The sequence below is a fragment of the Anabrus simplex genome, chromosome X, assembly GCF_040414725.1.
Source record: "Anabrus simplex isolate iqAnaSimp1 chromosome X, ASM4041472v1, whole genome shotgun sequence".
NCBI classification, from domain to species: domain Eukaryota; kingdom Metazoa; phylum Arthropoda; class Insecta; order Orthoptera; family Tettigoniidae; genus Anabrus; species Anabrus simplex.
The window spans coordinates 174,185,174-174,205,829 of record NC_090279.1 but is presented as its reverse complement, the minus strand read 5'-3'; the positions used below and the strand labels follow the sequence as shown (position 1 = coordinate 174,205,829).

General features: G+C 38.2%; 1 long non-coding RNA gene across 1 annotated transcript; it reads right to left on the bottom strand.

The window, feature by feature from the left end:
- Window positions 1-1,015: 1,015 nt before the first annotated feature.
- LOC137503045 (uncharacterized) lies at window positions 1,016-14,886 on the bottom strand. Its single transcript, XR_011019015.1, has 5 exons — window positions 14,802-14,886; window positions 9,857-9,889; window positions 5,586-5,612; window positions 2,348-2,374; window positions 1,016-1,236 (listed from the first exon to the last, which is right to left on the bottom strand). It is a non-coding gene; the product is annotated as an uncharacterized lncRNA (long non-coding RNA).
- Between the last annotated feature and the right edge of the window lie 5,770 nt (window positions 14,887-20,656).

Sequence of the window (20,656 nt, the reverse complement as noted above, 5' to 3'; positions counted from 1 at the left end):
ACAACATTTTTATCTTGTTAATTAATAACGTTTTACACTCCTTTTCAGTAGGCATTCCCATACATGTTTTCTCTTAACTGTATCATAAGCTTTTTCTAAATCCAAAGATAAGAAGATGATTTCGTTGTTCCTCTCCAGATACTTTTCCATTATCGTTCGCACTGTAAATATCAAGTCTATTGTTGATCTATTCGGTCTAAAGCCATATTGTTCTTCCTCTAACTGTGTTTATATAGATTATGCAGGGTAAAACGGATGAACGTGGGGATCGCGATCGACGGAAACACACTTGTCTGAGGAACGTACGAGATTGTCCCGGACTAGATCCGACTAGACTGATGAGGACAGCCGAACATCGTACAGACTTCACTGACTGCGGACAACCTTTAGTAATGGAGAAGGCACTACAAGAAGAAAAAGGAGAATGGCATTTCTCACAACAAGCTGTGAGAAATTTCTAAAGTCCTTTATGTGTGTGCAGAACAACAATGCTTTTTATAATGTTCCAGAAACGAATATTTTGAGTTGTTAAACAAGCGAATACTTACATAAATTGTTATCTATAACTGAATATTTCTTGAAGGGGATCATAGACACTGTAAGCTGGCAATAACTTGTGCGAATAATCTGTGTCCACACGTTTACATGTCTGTAACATTTCGTCTCCGTGCATTAAACACAAAAGCGAAATGATTGCCAGAATAATTCATGACTCTAATTAAGTGCAAGCCTTTCAGTATAGGGACCATATACTGATTAATTTAAGGTAATCTGTTCATTATATTTTTACAAATATAAACATTAATTATATATATTATGTAATAAGCAGACAACGAAGAGTTCAGTGGTAGCTGCAGCTCATTGTAGGTTTGTGGCGTTTAATTACATTTCTGAGCACCGCAATGGCAGACAGTGGATCTGGGTGACAATAAAGGCACAGTAATTTTTCCAAGCGCTTGCTTTATCACGTGGTGTTAGGCAAACAAGGTAAAGAGGGGTATTATATGAACATAGATAATTTTTAAATTCTTGTTTATTTTTTGTTAAGATAAGCACAATTTTCTTTTATACTGAAGAGCTATACAAGCAAAGCTCTTCTCCAGTGCGAACAATCAACGTAAATCATGATGTTGGTAGGTATAGGAAAGTTCTTCGAAAGTAGTGGATCATTCTTTAGACACTTGGATACTTGCAAGAGTACTGGATCATTTAGATTTAGTTGGGTAAATACCCACCCTAGAAAGAAGAACAGTGAGAATATTATTAAATAAGTGAATAAATAAATAAATCAGTAATCATCCAATAACTAATGAGTAAATAAATGAACTAATTAATAACTAATGAAATAATGAAATACATAAATAGTAGGGGCTACCATACAATAAAACAAGCATAATGTTTAATAGATATAAATTACGGTAAAACCCCGGTGTGTGCCGATACTGTACTCTAGGTATATTAGAACTATACTGGACTATATTTAGTGTGGTTTCTATTGCAGTATTTTCTAGTTTCTTTTTAGTGGCACAAGTTTCAAACAATGACAAACGTTTATTCAGATGCGAGTTTGTATACTCTTCGTACTAGCGATAAAAGGTACAGGCCTTAATTTTTTCAAATATTATTCCAACCAAAATTATCTTTAAATTTGTTCGCTTTTGAAGACTTTTTTCAAGAACGGCACCTACTCGGTCCCGCTCAATTTACAGAATTGTTTGTTGCTGAGCTATGGAGAACGTACGATAAATCCTAGAAAAGTATTTATGATGGACCAGAAAAGAGAACTACATACTGCTCTGATGGGTAGATGTGAAAACGGTTGACTGTAATAGTCTGTCTCAGGACTGAACAATGTGTTCGGGGCGGTCGTGAACGGCGGCTTAATTCAGCTCAATTTGTGAAATGTCTCTGACCGCTGACCGCGGTGTGAGGTGACCGCTGAAGGAGGAGACTTCTTGAAAAATATATTGATTCCAGTGAAAAAATGTTTTCTTGCTGGACCATTGAAGTCTGTTTCAGTGTGTGTGTTAAATTCTATGAATATACTTTCTGAAGTATTTATAAAGTGTAAAGATTTACTTTGAGTCTCCAAATTCTGCTCACGAGATGCATATCTACATTGTGTTTAAAGGTGTTTGTATACAGCATATGATTAATAACATAAAGCGACATGGACGAATATGATAACGTTGCTTAGCATGAAAAGAATTAGTTTTATTTTAAAAGGAACAGAGTACTGGTAATATTCTATTTAGATTCTGAGTCTTGTTTCTTGGGTGTGGTGTCATAACTTACAAGAAAGTCACTCTATGCACTTTATGATATGATATTGGCATACTGTACTTACCGGTACATAGTAAAGACCCTCTGGTATCTGAAACAAGAAAGAGAGAAGTGTTTTATTTATACATTTTTGTTCTGACGGCGGGCATCAAAATACCCTTTCAAACCAAAACAATGTAGCACATGCATGGAATGCCAAATGACTAGTAGCTATAGAAACAAAATAAGGACAGGCCAGAAATCTCTCACCTTATATTTTCAATATATACGTATATACAGTATATAATCGCACAATACGTTAATGAGGGCATTTTGTTGTATACGTTGTATAAGGTACAAGTCGACCTATAATATAATGTTTGTTGTTTGTATCTGAATGAGAGGTAAATTAGATTTTGATGATACTTAAATATAATTCTGAATACATATTAAGGACACATGGCTGTGAAGACCGCAGTAAAGTAGAAGCAAATATTTTGGACATAACTTGGACAAAAGAATTATTTTAGGTCGATACAAATTATCACATTAAAATTAATTATGTCATGTACAGTAAGCTACAAAAGTTGAAAACTAGAAAAGCAGCTGGAATTGATAAGATATACTGCAGACAATGGGTAGGGATATATACCATATATAAGTACTTATTTGGTTATTGTTTACATGAAGGAACTATACCAAATGAATGGAGAGTTGCCATGGTAGCCCCTGTGTATAAAGGAAAGGGTGAAAGACATAAAGCTGAAAATTACAGGCCAGTCAGTTTGACATGCATTGCACGTAGGTTTGGGAATGCATTCTTTCTGATTATATTAGACATGTTTGCGAAATTAATAACTGGTTTGATAGAAGACAGTCTGGGTTTAGGAAAGGTTATTCCACTGAAGCTCAACTTGCAGGATTCCAGTAAGGTATAGCAGATATTCTGGATTCAGGAGGTCAAATGGACTGTATCGCGATTGACATATCTAAGGCATATGATAGGGTATATCATGGGAGACTACTGGCAAAAATGAGTGTAATTGGACTTGATAAAAAGTGACTGAATGGGTGGCTATTTCTAGTAAATAGATCTCAGAGATTTATAGTAGGCGAAGCTTTATTTGAACCTGTAATAATTAAGATGGGAGTTCTTCTAGGCTATTCTTTGGACCTTCATATTTTCTTATACATATAAATCAATAGTATGTGTTAAGAAGTGGAATCAGAGATAAGGCTTTTTGTAGATTCATGTTATTCTGTACAGATTAATAAATAAGTTACAAGATTGTGAGCAACTGCAAAATGACGTCGATTATGTTGTGGGAAGGACAGTGGGCAATTGTATGATGATAAACGGGATTAAATGTCAATTTGTGAGTTTTTCAATTGTAATTACCACATTGATGGGGTGGAAGTTCCCTTTGGGAATCATTGTAAGTACCTAGGTTTTAGTATAAGGAAAGATCTCCATTGGTGTGATCACATAAATATGATTGTTAATAAAGGTTACAGATCTCTGCACTGGGTTATGAGGGGATTTAGGAGTTGTTGTAAGGATGTAAAGGAGAGGGCATATAAGTCTCTGGTAATACCCCAACTAGAGTACGGTTCCAGTGTATGGGATCCTCGCCGGGGTTACTTGATTCCAGAACTGGAAAAAATGCAAAGACAAGCAGTTCGATTTGTTCTGGGTGATGTCCGACAAAAGAGCAGCTTTACAAAAATGTTGTAAACTTTGGCTATGTATGGTGTGAAAATGTTGCTCATAAGGTCGGTTGGTGTATATATTTCAGTGGGCTCTGCAGACTGATATGTAATAGCAACTCTGGCTCGGCGAGGAAAGCAACGGGAAACTACCTCACTCCTCATTTCCCTATTATGCCTCTTAAGTGATGCCTAGGCCATCTATGATTGCTGATGGCGTAGCTGTTAAGGATCCAACCAGCGTTAGCGCTGACGGACTGAACATGCATACATATTATTAATGGTATAAGTTCACATATTTTCAAAATTGCTCATTTAATAAATCGTCGTTAACGATTAACATCATCACTCATTTTTAGAACATTCATGGATTTTTAATATAGTCTGTAAATTCATTTTTAATTAATTAATTACTAATGCCAATTTCTTATTAGTTTTATATTATATGATTATCAATTAAACAGTCTAATATTTATTATATTTTCGTCAATAGTTAATTATCGGTGTTTATTATCACAATAAACAGTTAAGAATTATTAGTTCAACAAATTGTATCAGCCTAAATTATCTTAATTGATTATTAATCTCTCTAATATTCTTGGCTTGATTATTAAACTTATTTCGATGAATAAAAATTTATGTTAAAAATCATCGCCACCAAAATTTAATACAGGCTTCTCATTACCTTCACTTCATTTTATTCTCATAGGAATATCGTCTCAAATTATCATTGCTTAATACCGATGCCCTGGTTTCAATAACACGTGGTTATTAATTTAAATTTTCCTTTGCGATCACAGAAGTTTGAATTTTTCTCATTTTTCATTGCCTTCACCTTTGTTTTTACTACAGTGTAACATGATATTCAAATGATTGATCTAAACCTTACATCTCTAAACTCTCCATCAGTGTAGCAATGCATTGTTCATCATTGGAATGCAATAAATTCTTTCCTCTGCCAACAATTCCTATCTTCAACAAGATCTGAAATCTTGCACATTGTCAGAACATGCGAAGTTGAGAAATTCCACATATTCCTACTTTTAAAGACACCACTCAAACGTATTCATCTAATTAGTTTATTAGTTCTGATACAGTCAGGCATTAGGCTGTAAGGAATTGAAACATTATTTCTGAGAATGATAACGAATTTTGATAAAATCAGAAGCATTTAGAATCTTAAGAAAATTTAATCTGCTTTTTGTGTTATTATCCAGTAAATGTCATTTTATTTTGAATTCCAGTTCGTAAATCTCTCGCATGGAACTTCAGGGGAAATAAATCGTCGACAACATAAATGAAAAATGTGTACACGTGTGATTTCAAAGACAAAAAGTTAATTAACATCCATTAATTTGTAATTAAGCAATGGTATTGTTTGTTATTTAATAAATGTAAATTTTGTGTGGATTCATGTGTGGCATTTGCCACGTGCCTATCCTTATACACGTCTAGTGCCAAAAATTTATGACTCTAATAAATGCCCTATACTGTATTGGCAATATTGTGGTTCAGTTCTGAAGCTAGTTTTTTGGGTGTCAAACCTTAACTTATGGGAATAGCGCTCTGTTTACTATACAGTACGATTTTTATTGTAATTGTTGCACTGTACTTACGTTGCCATCAGAATTCTCGGACTTTTCCTGAAACATTAAAACAAACAAACATTTTATTTCTAAATTTCATACTGACGTTGGGTTGTACGACCTGTGACAATAAAGTTCGGTGAATAGTCCTGTACTATCAACATAGATGAACAATGCACGACAGTGACCTTACTGTCCTTCGAAATAGTCCCCTCCCATAAGTATGCACTGCTGAGATCGGCGATACATGTCCTGGAAACTTTGCAAGAAGGCTCCCTTCGGGATGGTGTTCAAAAGCCTCGTCACATTTTGTCGGATGTCAGGAATATCGTCAAATCTGTTTATTTTCAAAGCGAGTTTGAGTCGTGGGAATAGGAAGATAGCCTGTGAAGCCTCTAAACGTGCCTGCTTCTGATCGTCAGTCAAGTGATGTGGTACAAGACGACAGCATAGTTAATCGCCGATCTTCGTTATTAATATCCTCACATTCTCAATGTTTTCGTCACTGACGGCGGTCGCCGGTCTTCCGCTACGGGGGTTGTCAGAAACACTTTCCCGGCCTCCTCGTAAACGGGCGAACCATTTGTACACACACTTCAAGGACAGTGCTTATCTTCATAAATACGTACCAGCATCGCATGCGTTTCTTTCGGTGCCTTGCCAAATTTAAAACTATACTGTACATTGATCTTTTGGTCGTTCATGTTCCTGTTCGCAGTTCAGAATCAACGCACTAAACACACACTGTGTCAAACAGGTCATACACGGCACACATGAGGCTCAAAGGAACAACGTTGTGAGCAGGTGATCAAAACTTGCTGCTACGCAGGTGCAGCGTTGTTTGTCGCCAGTGTTGCCGAATCGACCGTTCTGACTTCCCCTTCACCGAATTTTATTGTCACAGGTTGTAAGATTTTTTTCAAAACATCAAAATGATAGCTTCGGGCTTGAAGGACAGATGGTTTGTACTGAATGCGTGCAAACAACAGAAAACTGAAACTAAAAATATCTGATGCAAAGAACGTACCAAAACAAGGATACTCCGGAAGGCTGTCACCTTAATTCCTTATAAATATAAAATAAAAGCTGTTTCTGTACATTAATCAGAATTGCTGTGTCGACCATGTACGCATTAACAAGGAAATGCACTTTTTAATTTTCCGTCATATGTCTGTCTATACGTATGTATGTATGTATGTATGTATGTTCGGATATCATGCGAAAATGGGTGAAGGGAATTGTAATGAAAATCAGGATCTAAAGTCGGGAAATTATGCACTGCAATATACGATAAAAGTAATGTTATTCATGCTGAGTGAAATGGTAATTTAGGTAAATGCCTAAAATGTAATTCTCAAATATTTATGTTATTAGTGGGCCAGTCAGTAAATATTAATTTACTACGGTTACCTATAATTACATTTCTGATCATTTATGTCTTATACATACCGGCTATGATAACAGAGATATTAATGAATTTAATTTTTTGTTTCTAAGTCCATATCAAGGACGAACCACGAGAAAAAGGGAGAATAGAATTTAATGAAATTTGGGATGTAAAGCCTGGAAATAAGGTACTAGAGTTTAGGCTATAAATAATTTTATTTACGCCGGGTGAAAAAGTAATTTAGGGGAAGGAGCCTAAAATTTGTTTTAAACGTATGCTATTGGTCCTATTGAAGGGTATTACTACCGTAACAAAAGTTCTAGAGAATATATTATGTTCCGATTATTTATATCTCGTATAGTTTTAACATACCAACTATGATAATACAATGAATTTAGACGTTTGTTGGTTAGTCCGTATCAGCTCCGAGCATTGCTAACATGGAAATATTGTTCAGTCATGTTAATTGGCGATGATCTTTGTCGTGATTATCTTAAGGCGTAAAACCGCATGGTCATCGGTCCGTATAGTGTAGACAAGGGAAAATGTAAAAATGATTATTAAAATGAGAAAAATAGTAACGGAACGATCGCTTGAAGAATAATACAAGAGAGAGTCGACAAAGAAGGAAGGACAACCTTTACATTAGATGCCCTAATACAATAGAGTCGAAAGAAAACGAAATGTTAAAGGGTACAATAACGAGAGCTCATAGAACAGATCGACAGTAATATTACATTGACCATTGTGGTGATGCGATTTGTCTCTTCTGTTGCCACTCATCTCCGATAGATGGGATTGCTGCTGTGGGTCGAGTAAAATAACATGCCTGAATATTGGTGGAAAGTAGCTGGGGATTTAAATAACATTGCAAATTCTATATGATTGTTTTGCAGCTAGTAATTGTAGCGTACAGTTGCTCAGTAAGTTAATTAGCTCACGTTGTAGTATAAGTTGTATCAAGAACAAGTGAACCTGTGAATATAAAGTTTGTTGTGCGTATCCACTGGGCTGGTATCCACATGAGAGGTGACTTATATTTTGATGATAATTTAATAATAAAAATGCGAGCATCCTATAACATCAGGAGGGACTAACCCAAGAAGTGGAAAATACAATTAGTTACAAAATGAATGGGAAACGTGAGGATTGCCTTCGATAAGCAAATTAAATTGTAACAGTTGCTGACAATGCAAAGGCAATGAAGAGAGTATTGGGTGAAATACTCCCTAATTCTAACCTCAAAGTAAACACTAAAGCAATGTTATATGTAACTAAAAAAAAACGGCAATGAGAGAAATGAACAAGATAGCGAACTTAATTATCTCGGAAGTGCCTTGACCATTGACAGCAGAAGTATCCATGATGTGAGGAAAAGAAAGCCTCCATAACCAAGGAAACATGTACAAGGCGGCAAATACCTAAAGATTAAAACAAGTACAGTAGATACAGTATTTGGGGCGTACTTCCACATGGATATTAAAGTTGCACGCCGGAGAAACATGGAAGACAGCAACTGGAAGCATTAGATATAATGATTTACAGAAGAATAACGAAGCAATTTGCACACAGATCAAAAGTAACACCCATCTCTCCAAGAAATAGGTGAATAAATTTGATTATTGATTTAAGGGAACGGCTCTGAGGACCAATGTTCTTATTTTCATTAAAAGAGACATATGTTATCGCTGCTACAAATAAATAATCTCTATGTCTTTCAGGAATATCCTTAGTGGCATTCCTTAAAATTATATGAGGTACGCCCTAAAATTCCTATTACACAATTTAAAGTTTTATCGGAAGACAGAGTAGATACTTCATTGACCACGAGCACTTACCATAAAACGTACCACACCGCCGCTACCAACGAATCAGCCCCACACGTCTAAACATCCCCCGTCTTCTGCCTTAGTGAGTAGAGCAGACAACTTCTGACGTCATGTGTCTACCTCCCGTCCTGGAGGGAGAGGAAGTTCCCCCTGTGTGGGTTGTGACAGCGGCAAATGTTGGAGTAACACGTGTTTCTCAGTGAGTGTGCCGTTGTGTGGGTTGTGGCACCGGTGGATATTGGACTAACAGGTGTTTCTCAGTGAGTGTGCCGGAGTATTACACGAACTGTGTGGGTTGTGGAAGCGGCGGATGTTGGACTAACAGGTGTTTCTCAGTGAGTGTGCCGGAGTATTACACGAACTGTGTGGGTTGTGGCAGCGTCAGGTATTGGAGTAACAGGTGTTTCTCAGTGAGTGTGCCGGAGTATTACACGAACTGTGTGGGTTGTGGCACCGGTGGATATTGGACTAACAGGTGTTTCTCAGTGAGTGTGCCGAAGTATTACACGAACTGTGTGGGTTGTGGCAGCGTCAGGTATTGGAGTAACAGGTGTTTCTCAGTGTGTGTGCCGGAGTATTACACGCTCAGTGTGGGTTGTGGCAGTTGCGGATATTGGAGTTACAGGTGTTTCTCAATGTGTGTGCCGGAGTATTACACGCTCAGTGTGGGTTGTGGAAGCGGCGGATGTTGGAGTAACAGGTGTTTCTCAGTGAGTGTGCCGAGGTACTACAAGCAGGTACAGTTGGTGGTCTCCATGCAGAAATGTTCTTGTAACTGGCCGCAGAAGGACTGCTCATGGATGGTGCAGACGGGATATATTTTTAAACACATAGTGGTTTTTTCCTTGAAATGGGATCAGTTCGTTTCTGGACGTAGTTCATATTTAATAAAATATCTACTGAACACCGCTATAAGTCCTGAAAGAGGTAGATTCACATTGTATATGTATTTCAATTTGTATGTATAAGCTGACCTCATGCATTGGTAATATTCTGCTTCACATCTGATCTCCGTTCATTGTGTGTCATAGACTAACATTTGAGAACTGTGTCGATTTCTGTCATAATTGAGGAACTGTACTTACCGGCTTTGCATAACTCTGCTGCGTGGCAACTGCCTGAAACATCAAAACAAAGAAATATTTGTAATATTTTTGCACTGACAAGATACCGGTACTACAGATTATCTTTCAAACCAAGAAATAAAGAGTGGACAGGACTGGAAGAACAGACGATTAAGACAGAATCTGTTCAAACCAGCAAACTGGAACTGAAGTGACCGGCAGCAAAAGAGGTACAAAGATTTCGAAATGTGAACGACAGTACCATTACCGCTTTCCTTCTCGTAACTTACTCTGTATTTATATATACGTGCTGTAAGTATTTTATTTGAAGAATGTCCGCTGTGACATGGGAATCACTAGCAATTTTGTGTTTGCAATTCGATACATTTTGATACGATAATTCCTTTCGAAAATTTGAATTATTATAGCATTATTTTGTTAAGAAGGAAGCTATATTTTCCTGTTCGACTTTGTAAGGGTTATTTTACATGTTTTCAGTCTGTGACAAAAAATAAATACATTGTAACACATACAACACTATAATAAACTTGTAAAAATGCACACTAATAAACTAAGAATGGCATGTTGCCATTGTAGATTTCACGGCCCGTACTTATAGACATGATACTGTATAGGCGTTTGGGCTTATGCCTGTCAAGAAAATAAGGTGAAATTCTTTTCGTTTCACAGAGAACTATGTTTAAGAAGCCTTTCTCATGGACAGTCGAGATTTTTTTCTGATGACGCAGAGCACAGTTTTTTGACACGGCATAAGCCCAAACGCCTATACAGTATCATGTCTAAAAGAATGGCAAGTCTCATCCCGCCATCTTGGGATCCGGAGGCCGACACTCTACCGCTGATCCACAGAGGCAGCTGTAATAACAACTGAGAAGTAGAGACGCCCAACGTATACAATAGTGTATATACATACATATGATCTGATATATTTTGAGGATGCTGTTCTAGGACGAAACATGTAATGTTTGTTTTAATAGTGTGTATTAGTTACGGGTATGTTATAGTGTTGTATACATTATAACTATTTTCGAAAGACTGAGATGCTTTAAAGTTACACTAGCATTATTTAGCAATTAGCTTGACTTGTTCGTGCAGCGCGACGTTTGATTAGCGCGAAACAGAGTTACTTTTTATTTCTGTTTTGAGTTTTGAGTGGACTTGCCTCTCGGTCACAGACAGTGCGTTCTTACTTCTCAGTTGTCATTGATTTTCTCAACAATGTCTTTCTTCTAATGAATGAAGTGAAACACCTTTCTCGTTCCTCATCAGGCATCGATATGTTAGCAATAGTACATTCAGACGTAGAAGTCAGTGGAGTGTGTGTCTTTCTTCTTTTCCAGAGAACTACCTGCGAACCTTCTCGGTCACAGTCTGCTTGTGACCGAGACTGTGTCTACGCAGCAGGCTTCTGCTTCAAGAAACATAGCCAACAACATCGTTTGGAGTAACAGATTTTAGAATTATTATTATTATTATTATTATTATTATTATTATTATTATTAATAATGTTATTTGTTTTACGTCCCACTAACTACTCTTTTACGGTTTTCGGAGACGTCAGATTATTATTATTATTATTATTATTATTATTATTATTATTATTATTATTATTATTATTATTATTATTATTATTATTGAAATTGATTTACGTCGCACGGACACAGGTAAGTCTTACGGCGACGATGGGATAGGAAAAGCATCGGAACGGGAAGGAAGCGGCCTTGGCCTTAATTAATGTATAACTCCAGCATTTGCCTTGTGTGAAAATAGGAAAATGCGGACAAACATCTTTAGGGTTGTCGACAGTGGGGTTCGAATCCACTACCTCCCGGATGCAAACTCACAGCCGCGAAGCCCTAACCGCCCGGCGAACTCACCCGCTATTATTACTATTAGGAGTATTAGGCAGTACTTTAATTTTTCAATGTGATTTATTTCTAATTGCATCCATTTTCCCTGGCTCTTTGGGGAATAACAGAACGCAATTTGCTTCTAGATTCGGCTGCGATAGATTCGAAGCCTTCCCTTTAAGTAATGTATTAAATTAAATTAGCTGCTGAAAGCTTTGTTTCTGTAAGGTTATTAGCCTGATAGCTGGGGGGATCCTCAAGTAGCACCTCTTAAGGCTGTGTTGTTATGAGATATACTAGGCACGATGAGGTATAGGAGAGCTTCCCTTTGCTTTCCTCACTTGATCAGAAAGTACTATTGCAACACTAATGCGTAGTTCTGCTCAAGACCACCACTACTTGAAAACTTTCATACTGTCAGAGCCATATTTAGAACATAACTAAAACACACGATTGTAGGAGTTAAATCGTTTTCTAAGTATCGACAGGCTCTTCATTGCTTGAATACTCAAAATCGCATAGCAGTGGGACGGTACTCGTTAACTAGGCGCTAGAGGAATTCATATAACAAGGAAAATTATCGACTCGTCAGCATTTCTACTGGTAGAGCTCATGAATCTCTATAATTATGTCTAATAACATTTTGTTTGTACATTGCTCAGAATTTATAAAGAATGTTATTTCTGTATCGGTCGTGTACACAGTAACAAGGAAATGCACTTTTTAATTTTCCTTCATGTCTGTCTGTCTATCTGTTTGGTTATATGTACGCGCATCGTGAGAAAATGGCTCAAGTTAATTTGAAGGAAATCGTTATTTATATTCGGGAACTTAGGCTCTACAATCTAGTCCATAAATAATTTTATTCAGGCTGAGTGAAGTGATCGTTGAGAGAAAGGCCTAAAATTTAATTCCCAAGTATCTATATTATTAATGATCCCATCGAAAAATACTACATTAATTACATAGAATTAAACTTTCGTCATTAATTCATGAAGCCATAAAATGGTAAGATCTTGTAGTTATAGGTGTGGCCCTTCCATGTGGAACGGTTTTCCGCCCGCGTAAGGAGTCACATATTAAGGTACATTTTAAAGTTATTCATGCATTTAATCATAAATCCACCCATGCATTTACCCATCGATTCGAATGCTCTCTCCTCAGTTGGTGGTTATCCGTGCCTGCGAGAAGTGTTCATTCATTCATTCATGCATGACAATTCAGTCATGGAATCATTCATTAATTAACTAACTCATTCATACATACATTCATGTAGCCATAGGCATAGTGTCTGTTGAACATGGAGGAGAAACTCTGTGCAGACTTATATAAATAAATAAATAAATAAATAAATAAATAAATAAATAAATAAATAAATAAATAAATAAATAAATAAATAAATAAATAAATAAATAAATAAATAAATAAATAAATAAATAAATAAATAAATAAATAAATAAAACTTTCGACCACTTATGTCTTATACAGTTTTACGGTTTTGTCTATGATAACAGAGATGTTCATAAAATTCAATTTTCGTTGCTAAGTCCATGAAATGAAGTGTCGTATGGCTTTTAGTGCCGGGATATCCCAGGACGGGTTCGGCTCGCCAGGTGCAGATCTTTCTATTTGACTCCCGTAGGCGACCTGCGCGTCGTGATAAGGATGAAATGATGATGAAGACAACAGATACACCCAGCCCCCGTGCCATTGGAATTAACCAATTAATGTTCAAGTTCAAATCCCCGACCCGGCAGGGAATCGAACCCGGGAACCTCTGAACCGAAGGCCAGCACGCTGACAGTTCAGACAACGAGTCGGACACTAAGTCCATATCAACGCCGAACTATGAGAAAATGTGAGAACAGTATTTAATGAAAATGGGCATGTTAAGTCGGGGCATAAGGCAGTACAGTCTAGGCTATTAATAATTATATTCTCGCTGGCTAAAATGGTAGTTTAGGGAAGGGTCCCTAAAATTTTACTTTTGAATACATTTGTTATTGGTCGTATCGTCACCGTATCGAGAATAAATTCTCTGATCATTTATGACTTATACAGTTTTTACCGTACGACAATCCACATCATCACCGAGCTTTCTTTTTAATGCTACAAAGATCTTTTGCCCCTACCTGCACCAGATGTGCGGAAACTGCGTGTATTTGGAAATAGCGGAAGTGTGAAGTGTTGAATGTGAGGAAAGGAACGTTTAGGACGACACAAACACCCAGTCCCCAGGCCAGGGATATTAATCATTTACAATTAAAAACTCCTGACCCGCCCGGAAGTCGAGTCCGGGGCCGCCGGGTGAGAGGCGGATGCGTTGCCCCCTACACCACGGGGCCGAACAACATCGAGATACTGATCAATTGTGTTATATAGTGACGGCTTAGACATGATTACCTTTAGGTGTAAAACCGATTGGTCATCGGTCGATATCGACTAGGAAAATTGTGAATATGATTATAAAAAGTGAGAAAAAATCGAAAAAGGAACGATCGCTTGAGAAGACAAGACAAGGACGGATTCGCTTTGTATTAGAAGCCCTTATGTCACGGAGTCGTAAGGAAACGAAATGTTAAGGCCTAAAATATCGATGGCCGGCCCCATGGTGTAGTTGTAGTGTGCCTGCCTCTTAGCCGGTGGCCCCGGGGTTGATTCCCGGCCATTCCCGTGATTAGAATTGACGAGCTATCTGAGGGTGAGATGGCGGCCCCGGTCTAGAAAGACAGGAATAACGGCCAACATGATTCGTCGTGCTGACCACACTACACCTTGCAATCTGCAGGCCTTCGGGCTGAACAGCGGTCGCTTGATAGGCCAAGGCCCTTCTTGGCTCTAGTGAAATGGAATTAGTGTTAAAATATCGAAATATCATAAAACTGGTCAACAGTAGTTTTATATTGACCATTGTTTGTTGAGTTGTGATTTGTCTCTTCTGCTGCCACTCATCTCCTATAGATGAGTAAAAGAGCCCGCCTGAATACTGGCCGAAATTATCTTGGGAGTTAACTGGGTACTGGAGCTAGTACAGTGCAAAATTATGAAAAGTGGCCAGAAAATTGAAAAACAAGGTACTAAGTTAAAAATCTTACCAGCACGAGCAGTAGGACACAGAAGGCAACGATGATCCTCATACTGATACAAGGCGTATTCTGACAATGCTTGGTGTTCCCCCTGATTAATATATACCTGAATGTGTATTGCAACATGACACTTGTTATCGAGTCCGTGCAGTGTTAATAGAGGCGCACATGAAAATATATCGATAAGGCTGAAAGAAAAAGAAAAGGTTAGGAAATTGCTTGAACATATAGTTAATTATTTTTCCTCGGCTTAATTGGCACGTGTACAGTTCTAACTTAGATATGCCCCTGGACTGGGGTTCTATCTGGAAGTAGTGGCGTGAGCTCTCCAAGGCCTTTGAAACCACGCCAACCGGTTGTCGTCGTCCAAGTACAACTTGTTAGGAGCGCCATATATACGCTTCTATAAGAAGGCAAAATTCTACGACAGCGAAATTCTACGCAAATTGTTTCTCGCAAAGAAAACACTCCGTTGTTGATGGAAGAGAATTATTCAGAACTCGAACCCGGCATGGGAAAGCGATCAGTGTGTTGTACGACGAACGGTGAGGAATAGCATTCATTCCCAAGTACCCACCTCGATGAACCGCGTACGTCCACGACCGAGCACGGCGCTCCGTTTATGATGGCTACGATTGAAATTCGTTGACGACTCAGACGCGGAGTGAAGCCCGAGCATATCCATTACATGGCGATGCAGATTATGCGTGTCCTTTTGTTTGTTCGCTACGTTCAAATCCACCGGTGATACAACGAAACTCACTCGCGTCGACGTGAGATGTCCATCGTGCGGTATCCCTCATTCCTGTAATCGATTCCCGAGACGATACAGAACTGGATGGAGCGGAAGAAGGGCGTGTTTCCGATGGTCGTCAATTACGAAGGGTGGGGTGGATTCAAATATAAACGGGATATTATTTTTATTTAAATTTATTTATTGGAAAACACATGGCAATTACAATTTATTTTTCTTCACATTTTCTTGTTTTGGATATGCATTTATCCCAGCGTATGAGCAGCTTTTTGATGCCCTGCCGTTAAAAAGAGCAGGGTCGTGTCACCAGCCAGTTGGGCACGACGTCTTCCACATTCTCGTCATCTTCAAATCGTTGCCCTCCTAGAGCTTGTTTAAGCGGCCGGAACAAATGGGAATCACAGGGCGATAAGCCAGGGCTGTAAGGAGGATGATCAAGTGTATTCCAGTACGTTTCCTGTGGCTTGGAGATAGTTAGAGCTGTAGTATGGGGCCGAGGATTGTCGTGGACGATGTTGACCTTTCGAATCGGTTGGTTTCACTTTTGCGGCGATATGTAACCCTCGCCCTGTTCAAGAGCTCGCAATAGTAAGCAGCATTGATTGTGCGTCAATAATGTATCCAACCGCACGAATTTTTTCATCTGTAATGCTGGTCTAAGGACGGCGATCGTGTTGCTGATTTTCCACACGTTCTCGTCCTTCCTTAAGCTTTTTATGCCAGGTAAACACATGTGTCCTTGACAATGTTTGATCACCGAACTGAGCAGTCAATCTCTGGCAAATTTCCGCCGCTGTAACTCCTTCATAAGCAATAAATTTTATAATAATGCGTTGCGCAATGGAGGGGTGTACTTGTTGCTCCAACATCGTGAATACCATCTAAAAGTTTATTTTCTTTCTCATCTTTGTAAAACGAGAGGATTTTTAAATCGTAGCTCTATTAGTTGTTGTAGTTAGAAGCATTTCATTTTCCATTTCTAGAGGTGTCATGGTAGTCGAGTTACATGTGTGTGTGACAGAAATTTGGAACCTATTAGATTAGATGTGTAGTCTATCTTTGAGGGAGTTCCCATACATAGGAGTTTTATATCTAAAATCACTGACCACGCGATAAACTTTAGTTATTTACCTGTAATATTGGAATTAATCTGGATTGAAGGGACGTGTGAAATTTGTGAGATGGGATCGAACCTAGTGTCTTTTTAAGATCACTTGTATTCTTTAGGATCGAGTCATCTTATTTCACGATATTTCATGAGGATTGACAGATATAATAATCACTTGAATAATAATGAAATCAAGTAAAGATCGGGTTAAAATGGAATTAAACGGTCGTGAGCTATAAATTACCTTAGATTCCTCATATGTGAGATTTAATGTGCTCAGTTCATGATGTGCCTGGAATACGGCTATCCTGCGGGATGATAATTAAGTAATTTATTAAGTGGAGAATTTATTATTGGTGAATGAGTTGTTGTTGTGTTTTTGGGAGCACAATGAGATTTATTATTGGTGGAGCACACGTTGTGTATTTATATTTCACGAATAAGGAATAATAATAATAATAATGCGATTGAAGCTCACGAACGCGATAGTTGCGACTTGTAACCCATGTGATGGTGATGATTGTGGAATCTTCAAATACATTTCAGAAATGTAAATGAATCTCCATCGTTGTTTGAGCAATATTTCAACCTAAGTGATATCACGAATTTCGATCACTAGCCACTATTGGAGAAAGAGTATTTTTATACACGAATTCGTCTTCAGGAAACCATCGATGTGACCATGCTTAAAATAATGGGTAAAGTTAAAAGGGCAGGAATCGCTGTAAAATAATGTATATAAAAAATACGTGTTCCCTTGTATGAATGTGGTGTGTGTGTGTGGGTGTGTGTCTTTTGATTATTCAATGTGATTTAATCTGGTCGTGCATTTATGGCAACGGCACAGATTTTGTTCAACGTTGTTTGCTCCCTTAAAGATTTATTTTGCGCACCTTAAGGAAATGTTTAATAAGATTAGTGTCAAGTAAGACTAGAATAGAATTTAATTTGCTGTTTATTAAGATTTAAGGAAAAGATCGTCTCGTTATTTTTCCGCAAAGGCAAGCGATTTGTAAATTAATTTTCAATTTCAAGATGTTACACAGACAAGGTTAGGGGTTATTGTTAATAATAATAATAATAATAATAATAATAATAATAATAATAATAATAATAATAATAATAATAATAATAAAAATTTTGGAATCAATTTCGATTTTCACTAAAGCTTCTACTGGTGTTATTAATGAATGCTATACACTTTAAATACTGAGATTCATCAGAATTCAACTTTGATCCCGTGTTGAGCTTATTATAAATTCATGAAGCCTTAAGCAAATTTTCTGTGTAATAATAAGCGAGACAGCTGACTACTAATTTTGTACAAACCTTTATTGATGTCTTTGGACTCTTTCAGTTAAATACTTTAATTTTTTTAAGGCAGTAAAGGCCTAATTTTGTTTGTTAATTTTCATTCTGCAGAATTATTCTGCTTAGTTCCACAGGATGATCACTTTTCCCACACTGTAGAATAGGATTTTATCAACATGTGGCTACAGTATTTCGGTGAATGTTTGCCCAGCGTTACCGATTTAATTTCGTCCGTTACTTGACCCAGTTTCATCAGCAGTGAAACAAAACTTGGCTTTGAATACCTAAGACCATCTCTGTCTTTGATTTTTATTAATGACGTTACTGGAGGTGGACTCTGGTTACTTCTCATTTTATCAACACACTCTTGACATGGCATGTGGTCTTCGACATCTCTTACCAAATACCCTTCAATATATGCCATTGCAGCACTCAATATACTGTAGAAACCCATGGTGCGTGCTCCTTCGGCTTCCTTTCCGATCCTTATCAGTTGTGTTTGAAAATTTCTTGCTAATCCAGGATTCGTTGCTGCCAGTCCATCCGCGTGTGTGATTTGTTCACTAACTATCGGTTGCAAAAGTTGGGAAAGATACATTCTATTTAATTTGTTCCGAAAAATGAGAATAAAACCATTTAGATGCTTATAGGAGACCATTTATGCCTTTTCTGGTTATTTTTCACAAAAACTGAAAGGTAAAATGGAACTACTTACATATTATGCCACTTTACGTTCCACAACTATTCCTCTCTTCCTCTTGCATAGACGAGCACATTAACTTACACTCCGTGATAAGAATGGGCAGCTGCACTCTTCGAATATTCCAAGGTTCAAATCACAGTTTCGACACTGGTAATTCTCAATGTGATTTCATGTAGATTATACCACGGAAATAATGAAAGTATGAGAGAGCCTTCAAGTCCTGTGGTACCTACTCCAATATTTGTGCCAAATATGATTGCCATGGCACCCAAGGTGTCTGGCATTGCTTATACCTTCCCAAATAATTTGCAAATGATGACGGATCATGTAACTAGTAAATGATTTCATTCCTCCCCTTGAAGAGGGAGGCGGGCTTCCTAGACGGTGACACCGTCTCTCGGGTCAGGAGATTTATATCGAAGATAATATTATTATCATTAAACAGGAGCAATAATTGTAAGTAACCTAATTTTTGCCGTCACATGGTCTGCGTATTTACTGTACCATACCTTGTCTGCCTATTGCTTTAATTCATAATTCCCTAGTTGGCTCTTAGACAGGGAATTCATGGAAACTAGTTTCAGGAACTTTATTTCTGGAGCCTTGTTTACAGCACGGTACGAAACAGTACACAATTGTAATATGATTGACGTATTTTAACAATACCCTTTTCCCATTTGGTCAGTGTGTGAAATAAGCTGAAAGTGTCAGATTCCAATTCATCCTCAATTTACAAGAATTCACCCGTTTCACATCGGATGGTAAAATTATATTCTACAACGTTTGCAGCAGAGGTGAGTGGAACATGTTTTATATATCCCCATAACGAATGATTATCAATTTAGCAAAATCAACACGGCGTTTAAAATAATAAACGGCAGCTGCCCAAAAACACAGTAGAGCCTTTTTCAGAGCCTGTTTTAGGCAGCTAAAATAACATTTTAGCACCTAAAAATCCGAGGTCTTGTAATCACTATATCAAGATCCTGTGGTGGTTGGAAGTGTAGTGTGTTGTCTAAATATGAAAAGAAAAGTGTTGGAACAAACACAAACACAAGTCCCAGAGCCAGAAGAATTAATTAGACGTGATTATAATCACCCGTCCGGCCGGCAATCAAATCCGGGACCTTCTGAACCGAAGGCCTCAAAGCTGACCATTCAGCCAAGGATTCGGACAAAACAAAATCATTATTGAGTTTCATTATTTCTATCGGTATTATCATTCAAGTTTCGTAGTAGACGTCACCAGCAAGCATGCAACGTGTAGAAAAACCGCCAACCGAGGTATTCTTGTGAGGTTGAATTGCAGCGCCTCTAGCGGCAAGAATAGCATCCACAGGGCGGACAGCTATGAATGGCTATTGGGTAGGCTTTGTATTCCTTGTAGGCTAAGGATTTGAGCTTACCAAATAGATGAAAGTCACATGGCGCTAGGTCGGGACTGTAGGGTGGATGTTGCCAGACCTCCCACTTGAAACGCTGCAGCAGTTCTCTGGTTTGGCGGGCCTTGTGAGGTGTTGTGTTATCGTGCAAAAAAATCACACCGGCGCTCAATTTCCCCCCGCGCTTCCCTTTAATCGCTTTACTCAACCCGTGCAACGTTTGACAATACGACGCCGCGTTGATCGTCGTTCCTTTCGGCATGAATTCTACGTGCAGCAAACCCTCAATGTCAAAGAACACTGTCGCCATATCTTTACCGACTGAAGGTTGAACCTTGGCCTTCTTCCATTGTGGTGATGAGGGGTGCACCCATTCCATTGATGTTCTCTTCGTTTCGGAGGTGAAGTGATAGACCCACGTTTCATCGCCTGTGACGATTCGTCGCAGTAACCCGTTGCCGTCTGCAGCATAGCGTTGCAAAAATGCCAGGGAGGATTGGAAACGTTGTCCCTTGTGCTGATCGGCGAGAAGACGTGGGTCCCATCTTTGACACAGCTTACGATATCCAAGATCCTCGTGAGCAAAGGCGAACACACTGCCATACG